Below are 10,652 nucleotides of genomic sequence, written 5' to 3'. Positions count from 1 at the left end.
GATCGTGTGACTTTAAATCCAGCCGCTTGCTCGGAACTTTGAACCGCCCATCTTTATTTATACGGAAGACGGACAGACACACGGCAGTAAAAGGGAAAACGGAGGACAAAGAACATTCAAAACAGTGCAAGATGACGCACAAAAAACAATAATAAATGAACATACACGAAGGATGAGAGATACACAGCAACAAAAGGGAAAACGGAGGATGTAGAATACCCGCGACAATGCGTAATGACGCACAAAAGATCGAAAAACAACAAAAGTAAATAGACGACGTGATGACGAAAACGGACAACGTGAGATGACGTATATGCGGAAGTAACTGTATATAAAAAACACACCAACGGGATAAGATCATTTATTTCATAGATTATACTTCTACTGAAGAAGCCAAGTCGGCGAAACGCGTTTAGAAGTACATTTTTTGGACTACTCTACATTCATTAACCGGTGGACTCTTCACTGACACTCTTCAAGCACTTTATGTGCCCGAATTAAATGTGAGTGTATTTCCTGCTGGCTATTTTTATATCCTCTCGGATACTACACTATTTTAAGTTTATTTTTTAGAATCTACAAAGAATATTAAAGAAGTTTACGTTCTACATAGATGGGTCTGAATCATCAATTTCTTTTGTGAGTGCAATAGCAACTTCATACACCTCATTAGCTTTACACTCTACACTATTGGTTTTATTGTTTTTTTCCTTATATGTATCTGCGCCCCATTATTGTTTGGTTCGTTTGAATTCTTACACCCTGAGGAGGAGTGTTCGTTTTTTGGGTTGCTGCAGTCTTATCAGGGAAGTATTATATTACCTATTTATTATATATACACCTCACGTGATTTTAGGTTTATTCACGTCTTTTATATGTAGAGCCAAAAACATTCAGGAAATTGAAGCATGCATGAGGTAAAACTGTCCTGAATCTAAGACAAGACCGAGGACTGATTAAAGTCTGAGTCTTTGCATCAGGAACAATTTGGAAGACTTGATGGACCGAATGGTTCTTCTCTGCAGTCGAATTCTGTGTTTCTAAATGAAGGAAATCAATTTTGCTGTTTCTAGCTATGTGTAAATAGTGACTCTTCCTCTAATATTATACCTTAGTAAAGCATAAGCCACAACTGGCCAAGTCTTTAAATAGTTAAAAGAAATCATTTGATGGAAAAGCAAAATCATGGGTTACCATGGTTACAAGTATATATCTGGTCCAGTCCAATTATGGATCTTCTAGGTTTGGAAGCTTGATAGGTTTATGGTGTTTTTGGGGGTTTTTATTAAGCCTTACTGACTGTCACTGTGTGACATTGTTCATTATAATTATTACACCACATATAATTATCACATATCACACATTTTTCTTCTCAGAGGAGGTTAATTACTCAACATGAGTCACCCAATAGACTCGTGCTTTTGGATTCCTACAAATGTTGATTTTTAATAAAATTTTTACAAAATAACGAGGAGGGGGCCACAACGAAACAAATCAATGCAAGGCAGAAAAATGAATTTTTGTTTCATTTTTTCTTATCGGGGTGCAGCCTCCGCATGTACCACGTAAACACGTTGCTGAACGCATCTCTGCATGGGAAATAGCTGGGGTGGAGGGGCAAATGGGGATGCTGCAGAATCTCCCAGGCATTTGCAAAAACGACATAAAATAAAGAAAGAAAGGACATCTCGGCTATCATGTGCATTAAAGTGCATATGGTGGCTGCAGTCTCCCTTTTTCTTACTTGAAACTGGAACACGGGAACCCTAACCAAACTCTGTGCACCTTCTCTAAAATGTGGCCATGGTAGGAGAATATATTTAGCCTGAATGGTTGGTCTATTCTACAAAAGCCTGATCTTTTATCATCAGCTTGTCAGATTTCAGTATTGGTTCTATGTTTTGAAAGACTCCTTTGGAACCAGGAACATGGTTAATTCCAAGCATCACGGTATTATTTATTATTATCAATAATAATATTTTCTTTGTAAACTGTATGGGGAAACAGTCGTATCGTGTATAGAACAGTATATGATTAGCATGGTTGATTTAAATTTTTTTCCTTTTCACTGTTCCTGTGAATGAAACAATTGTGTTTGCTCTTAACATTACCTATTCCTCGAAGAACGTCACCATTGTACATTTTCCGGACCAAGTAAGTGGTGTATTCTGTGTCTGAATTTAAGAAAACGCATACAAATTGTTTTGGTTTTGATTGTTGATCTCAAACCATAATGTTTTCACCATTCAACAGAGGAGAAGATACTTGCTGATCAGTCAGGGAGCAACTGGCAGCATCTCCCTAAATTACATATTAACAAAAAACAAATACAAACTCCATAATAAGTGCCAGCATATACAAGGAAATAATGGGAGGGGGAAAAAATCTTTTCCTTTCTACTCTTTTGGTTTTTTTTTTCATGCCGTGTGATAATCATGTATGTGCGGTATACTCGCCACCAGCCAGCACTGGCTCCCACAAAAGTTCCATGGATTCTAACAAGACTCCCCACACACATGGGTCAAAAGCACTCCTATCGACTGCTTTCCTGTCACTAAAGTGGTAAGAAAACAGTCTACTGAGAGGTAAGCTCCTAAAAAGTTTGTAGCATCTGGAATCTGAATTCATATAACAACATTTTTTTTTCTTTTCATAGATTGTTCTTCCAGCAAAATCAGACCATTCCTTCTTTACAGTGGATGCTGTTGAATGTTTTCTAGTTTTGAATAATTTTTCTCGCTGTAGAATGATGGACTTTTAAATTGTTTGGAAATGGCCTTATAACCCTTTGCAGATTGATGGGCAGCAACAATTGATTCTCTAAGATCATTGCTGATGTCTTTCCTCCAAACCAGCAAACTGCTAATACTTAGTTTTTCACACACACTGGTTTTTAGACTTGTGCATTCGTCTTCGGGCGAACATGAAAACGAACACGAAGAGTGCGTTTTCGTGTTTGTTCCGAAGACATGAAGAAGAGAAGACAGTGCCGGTAAAAGGTAGGCGAAGACGAAGACTCACACACGAAGAATCTTCGCCTTCGTCTACTATTCTCCCCGGTCCCTTCCCCATCTAACTTACCTTATCTTCACAGCATCGCGGGAGTTGACTGAAGTGGAAATCCGCAGGTTCGTCATCAGGGGTTACAGGGCTGTGTGAGTGAGCCTATTGGTCACCTGCAGGGTCTTCCTCTGGCATCAACCAATTGGTTGATGCCAGAGGAAGACCCTGCAGGTGACCAATAGGGCTCACTCGCCCGGCATTTTTAACTCCTGATTTCCGCTCCCGTTAACCCCTGCGATGCTGCGTTGGATAACGGGAGCAGAAATCCGTAGGGTAAAGGGCTGTGCAAGCGACCAATAGGCTCACTCGCATGGCCCTTTACAACTAGTTGCTAGGCAGAAAAAAAAAAATCAACCTGGGACCCTGCAACAGTTAAAAGTCCGTGCCAGCGACCAACAAAGTCGCTGGTACGGACATTTAACTGACACAGCAGGGACACCAGTGGTCTCCCTGCTGTGTCAGTTAAATGTCAGTGCCAGCGACCAACAAAGTCGCCGGTACGGACGTTTAACTTAGCATAAATAACTTACTATAACTTCGGACACAATGCTGCCCTCTGTTGGTTTTACATTAAGTAGCATATGCTTGAAATCCAAAGTTATTATGCTACTCAGTGTAAAACCAACAGAGGGCAGCATTCTGTCCGAAGATATATTAGCCATATGTGGCAGCGTGTTCATTTTCATTTATTAATTATTTAAATAAAATATATTCCCATGATCCGCTGGTCTCCCCGCTGCAACAGTTAAATGTCCGCACTCGCAGACATTAATTCTGTCGAACTTGCAAACTCTTTTTTTCTATTTATTTGGGGGGTTTTTTGTATTAAACCATTACAGGAAAGGATCATGGGAATATATTTTATTTGAATAAATGCAAATGAGCTCACTGCCACATATGTCTAATATATGTTCGGACAGAATGCTGCCCTCTGTTGGTTTTACATTAAGTTGCATAATAACTGGATTTCTTTCAAGCATATGGAACAATGCTACTTAATGTAAAACCAACAGAGGGCAGCATTCTGTCTGAACATATATTAGCCATGTGTCTTGGGACAGAATGCTGCCCTCTGTTGGTTTTACATTAAGTAGCATTGTTCCATATGCTTGAAATCCAGTTATTTATTATGCTACTTAATGTAAAACCAACAGAGGGCAGCATTCTGTCCGAACATATATTAGCCATATGTGGCAGTGTGTTCATTTTTATTTATTAATTATTTAAATAAAATATATTCCCATGATCCGCTGGTCTCCCCGCTGCAACAGTTAAATGTCCGCACTCGCAGACATTAATTCTGTCGAACTTGCAAACTCTTTTTTTCTATTTATTTTGGTTTTTTTTTGTATTAAACCATTACACGAAAGGATCATGGGAATATATTTTATTTGAATAAATGCAAATGAGAACACTGCCCCATGGCTAATATATGTTCGGACAGAATGCTGCCCTCTGTTGGTTTTACATTAAGTTGCATAATAACGTTGGATTTCTTTCAAGCATATGGAACAATGCTACTTAATGTAAAACCAACAGAGGGCAGCATTCTGTCCGAACATATATTAGCCATATGTCTTGGGACAGAATGCTGCCCTCTGTTGGTTTTACATTAAGTAGCATAATAAATAACTGGATTTCAAGCATATGGAACAATGCTACTTAATGTAAAACCAACAGAGGGCAGCATTCTGTCCGAACATATATTAGCCATATGTGGCAGTGAGCTTATTTGTATTTATTGAAATAAAATATATTCCCATGATCCTTTCGTGTATTGGTTTAATACAAAAAACCCCCAAAATAAATAGAAAAAAAGAGTTTGCAAGTTCGACAGAATTAATGTCTGCGAGTGCGGACATTTAACTGTTGCAGCGGGGAGACCAGCGGATCATGGGGATATATTTTATTTAAATAATTAATAAATGAAAACGAACACACTGCCACATATGGCTAATATATCTTCGGACAGAATGCTGCCCTCTGTTGGTTTTACACTGAGTAGCATAATATTCTGCCCGAGAATATATAATATATATAGAGCTGCTGCGGTACGCGTTAACCCCGTATTAACCCCTTAACCGAAAAAAACGAAGAAAAAACGAATATTCGCCCGAAGAGAAGACAGGAACGGGCGAATATTCGCGGAATACGAAGATTTTTTTTTTTGATAAAGACGAGCACGAAGACGAACACGAAGAGCCCCCTGGTGCCCAAGTCTACTGGTTTTCCATTTTGGCTTTATTTTTGTTAAATCATAACACCTGTAATATGTCATGTGTTGTTCATCTGAGGTTGTGTTTACCCAATTTTTAGACCTGCTAAGGAACGGATGATTGAATTCTTTGGTTTTACATATCAGGACATAATAACAAAGAGAGTGTACTTTTTGTTTTCACACAAAGTACATTTTCTTGTTTGGTAGGGCTGTTACATTTAAGAAGCAGGTGTGGAATGCCTGCAACATGATTTTAAATGTGCTTGTAGCTCATATTGCCTTTCAGTAACAAAGGTTTGTCATTTAAATTCTTGATGATGATAAACTCTCAGCATAATATTAATATTATCTTTTTGTTTAGGCAACGTGTCCGTTTTCTGGTGATTCACAGCTTCACTGTGGAGGTCTTGGAGCAGATCATAGGCTGGATCTATTTCTTAGCCTGGTCTGTGTCCTTTTATCCACAAGTGTTTGAGAACTGGGGAAGCAAAAGGTACCAACTATTTACATAAATTGAAGTTACTGATGACCTAGCATGTATGCAGAAAACTAGTTATAGGCATATATCTTGCTGAATTTGTTGGTAGGAAATGTATGCGGAAAAAAAGAGAGGGTGGTAGATAAATGGCACAGCCTCCCATCAGAAGTGGTAGAGGCTAATACAGTAAGGGAATTGGATAGGTATAAAGCTATCCTGAATCTTAGATGAGACTGAGGACTGATTAGGATGTGAGTGGGCAGACTAGATGGGCTGAATGGCTCTTATGTGACATCAAATTCTGCGTTCCGTGAATAGCAGAAATTGATCCCCTATTTAAGCGACCTAGGGTTCAATGCTACTTCATTACAATGCAAACCTGAAAACATGTGCATAGCTATACAATACAGCAATGAAAATAATTAAAATAAATCTGGAATGCTTAACATTTACAATACATAATATAAAAAAACCTTTTTGTATGGGGAACCTTCTATATGGAATTCAATTTGTGGCCAGAAAGGGCAAATCTTTGATTGAAAGCTAGCTATTCTTAAAAGTTTGTAGGGCAGGAAAGAAAAAGTTTATAGTTTTCAATTTAAAAAAAACAAAAACACACACGTTTTTTCTATACAGCATTTTAGACCAACTGCTTGTAAATGTAGAGATTATTTTTATCGGTGGTTTCATGGTTATGGCTTTGTGCTGCATTTTGCTTTGCTTTGAAGAAGGATAATTATGAATATCGTTTAATCAATTTCTGTCTGCAGTTATTAGCAAACAAACTCCCAATGGGGGAAAGCTGTGCCATTTTGTGCTTGAGCTGTACCGTATACCCCGGGTTTACTGTGGACAGTAATGATAATAATGTTTTGTGTTAATTGCAGCGTTGTGGGACTGAGTTTAGATTTTTTGGCATTGAATCTCCCTGGTTTCATTGCATACAGCGTTTTCAATGTTGGGCTGTTCTGGATATCGTACATTAGGGCAGTGGTTCTCAACTCATGTCTTCAGTGGGTCGCGGAGGGTCAGGGCCGGACTGGAGGCATACGGGGAAAATTTCACTTTCCTGGGGCTGCCTTACACATTCTAGCGGCAATCCGCGAGCAGCAGGCTGTCAGGACCGTGGCCGCAACAATCAGGGCCATCAGGCAGCCTCCGGTCCGGCATGTACTTTAGTATTACCCCCGACCGCAAAGCAAGTTGCTTGATTGGTTTGCAGTCGCTGTCTGTTCCTAGTGGGAGCTAATTAAAGTTTTTTTCTGATTGCTCCTCCCCTCTTCCTGCTGCAGCCCGCGGGCAGCTTTTCCACTCCCTCATCTTTTCTGAGCTTATTTTTGGGTCGCGACTTAATGACCAAAGACAAATGTGGGTCCTGAGGATACACGGGTTGAGAACCACTGCATTAGGGTAGGTTTTTAATTTCCTCTGCTAATCTGTCGGGCAGTTCATTAAACTATGTCTGGAACTATTATTATAGGAAGAATTTCTTCAGATGTATCCCAACAGAGTCATCCCAGTGGATTAAAATGACGTTTTTTTCAGCCTCCATGCGGTGCTGCGTACGATCATTACTATCATTCAATGCTGCATTTACGAAGTGAGTGACATCAACAGAACTAAACATTTCTTGTAAATTGAATTTTGCTGAATATCGGTCACAATCCACTTCATGCTTGAGCTTTGTAAATACTTAAAGGGGCAGGGAGCACTGGTCTGGAACAGGTCTAGACAGAAAAACACCATTGATTGTCGGGCATCTTGCCAGACCTTCTGTTTTACACAGGGGGTACAGGAGGACTTTATTATTTACAAAAATGATTACTTTCACCATCGTGGAATGCATTGCGTAAAAAAAAAAGAACGTTATACATGCTAGACATTTATACCCAGCGTTATTTGTTTTTTACTGTTTCTGTATACTTTGTGCATCAGCTCTAATGTTGCCAGTACATATACATTTTAAAGACTTGTATTTTGTTTTCGCAGCGGGGCATCCAGAAAGTTTCCAAAGTAGCCATCGGCCTCCTTGTCATTGCCTGGTTATTTGCTTTCAGCATGCTGATTGTGGCCGAGGTTGGGAAGGTCACGTGGCTGCAGCTCTTATTCTGCTTCTCGCACATTAAGTTGGTCATTACGCTCATGAAGTACTTCCCTCAGGTAAAGTGTTGACGTTACCATGGATCTTCAATCAGCAATACGTTGATTATTAACTATTTTCACTTGCACTCAAGCTTATCTGGAAGATCTACAGATCTTTTCAAATAATGTACGAGGGTCTGTAAATAACACCTGATACAGCGTCTTGTAATGTAAAACTAGAGAAGTTCTGCTGCTGAAAGTTGTAATCGTCATTTACACACCAGCATGTAATGTTGATCTGTAGAAAGGAGTGTCACCATGAATCTGCCTAAAGGTGCTGTTCCATCTAGCAATTTTTTTCCCTAAATACTCACATTTTTATGCACTACTCTTGTATACGCGTTGAATAAACGTATTCCTGTTTTTAAATATTATACTCTTTTTCTGTAGATTCTTTTTCAAATCCTTTCAGCGACTTAACAGTAGTACAGCAATAAAAAAATTAAAGCTGTTTTCACATCTGGCAGAAAATAAAATGGCAGGCTCCTCTTTCCTCCCTTTACATGATGCAACTTGTATCTGGTAATATTTTATGAGGCACCCTAGGTGGAACAGGTCTTTTAAGATGTGTAGAGACCTAGACATTGTTTGATTCATTACTCGCCATCAACTTGTTTGTTTTTATTATGTTATATGGAACACAATTTGCATTTCCCAGGCTTACATGAACTTCCGTCGAAAAAGCACTGAAGGATGGAGTATGGGAAATGTTCTGCTAGATTTTATAGGACGAAGTTTCAGTATAATCCAAATGTTTTTACAGTCTTATAACAATGGTAAGTATAAAAACGATGATATTAAAACTGTGCAATTTTTTATCTTCAGTGAAAAGGACTCTAACCTTAAGCCAATGCTTGCATCTTGTCCCTTGACGAGTTTAGTGTACAATGAGCATAATATGCTCTACGTAAACAGCTCACAAATTCTTAAACACATTTTAGCGCATTGTACAGTACTGTGGAGTACGATGATTCAATATAGGTCAATAAATATTATTATTATTATTTGCCATTGAAAGCTGCACAAATGTCAAAGCAGCCTTCAAAGTTTGTGCATCAAATTGTTCTCAGAATAGGTAACCTCAGTGCAGGCGCTTACAACAGCTAAACCATGTAAAAAAATGCTTAACAAGTGTCATGATCTGTTTGTTTTATATTTAATGGGCATCTTTCTAATACACTGCTGATTGATTTGTTGAAATGGGAATGTAGTGGTTTGCACATTATGGTCAGAGTAAAAAAGTAATAAGGTAGCTGAGATAATGAAGCTGTACCATTCATGACACTAAATTATAGTGCTGTTTTTCCTTGAAACAGGTGAATGGAAGTTAATATTCGGAGACCCAACTAAGTTTGGTTTGGAAATATTCTCGATTTTCTTCGACATTGTCTTCATCACCCAACATTACTGCTTGTACAAAAAGAGACAAGGGTATGAAAATGTTTAACTGGACATGAAGATGTAGATACAGCAAACCAGTTTCCAGTACTAACGATCAAGTGGAAAAAATAAGAATACAAGTATAGAAAAATAAGACGCAGACAACCCCCGCTGCGAACCGCACCTCCTCCCGGCTGTCTGCAGACTCCATTATTGTGCCTTTAATGAAAACTTGAATTCTTTCCCACCATTTATGCAACATCGCTATGCAACATCCTACAGAGTAGAAATGGTTGGAGTACTGAACAAAGCCTGAAAATTGTAAAAAAGGGAAATAAATTGAATGAGTAGCAAAAAAAATGCACTTTTTAGAAATATGCATTAGGAACCATTTTTTTTGTAATCATGTTCAGCATTATCTGCTGTATCATTACTTAAAGACAGTGACTTATATTCTTGAATTATTGTGTAAAATATTGCTTACCTAAGTGAGCTTTTCTTTTAAGCAAAAACAAAACAATACGTTTGGAATTATTTCTATATGGTTGATCTAACTTTATTTTATTATGTATGATCTTAAACAACGGTAAGAATGTTGAGTCTGGGGAAGAGGAAAGAAGGTTTCTACACCAGCACAGACGGGGGTTCTTTACAGTAAGAGCGGTGAGATTATGGAACTCTCTGCCAGAGGAAGTTGTAATAGTAAACTCAATAGAAGAGTTCAAAAGGAGCCTGGACGTGTTTCTTGAAAGCAATAATATTACAAGTTATGGATATTAGGGAAAGAACGTTGATCCAGGGATTTATTCTGACAAAATATGTATATAGGTTGAACTTGATGGACTTTGGTCTTTTTTCAACCTTATGAACTATGTTACTATGTTTTCTCTACCAGTGACAAATATCTGAAAGAAAAAAAACCCCCTAATCTTCCAAACTAATCATTGATTAACCCCAGTCACATCATGGCTAAAGGTCAGTTAACGACCAGTGACGTGCCTGGCACATCATGGTATTCAATAAGCTTAGAAAGTGATTAAAGATCGCTTTCTTGGCATAGACCGTGTCGAGACATTTAACAACACCAAAATCTGCAACAAGGAAAAGTCCAAAAATATATATATACATTTTTTTTGTTTAAGGAGGTGCTAAAATTATTGCTGTATCTTCCAAAATATCCTGACATGGATTTGAAAAAAAGGTTCTGAAATAGCAAAATGCTACTTGTATTTATTACCCAATAACTTTAATAAAAGCATTGAGTATTTCTACAAATCGTACAATCTATTTGGCAGTTTTTTTCATCAGTTTTTATTGATGAGTAAAATATTTTGTCAAGTGAAAGTGTGTGTTTTGGGTTTTTTTTTCAAA

The 10,652-nt window shown here is 38.1% G+C and overlaps 1 pseudogene; it reads left to right on the top strand.

The window, feature by feature from the left end:
* The first annotated feature begins 227 nt into the window (after nucleotides 1-227).
* On the top strand, nucleotides 228-9,348 carry LOC149277405 (cystinosin-like; annotated as a pseudogene).
* The last annotated feature ends 1,304 nt before the right edge of the window (nucleotides 9,349-10,652 follow it).

The sequence above is a fragment of the Sceloporus occidentalis genome, unplaced genomic scaffold (genome assembly GCF_023333645.1).
Source record: "Sceloporus occidentalis isolate IW3139 unplaced genomic scaffold, rSceOcc1.0.p SCAF_215, whole genome shotgun sequence".
NCBI classification, from domain to species: Eukaryota; Metazoa; Chordata; class Lepidosauria; order Squamata; family Phrynosomatidae; genus Sceloporus; species Sceloporus occidentalis.
The sequence above is the reverse complement of the archived record's forward strand: the minus strand, read 5'-3'. Positions and strand labels throughout refer to the sequence as shown.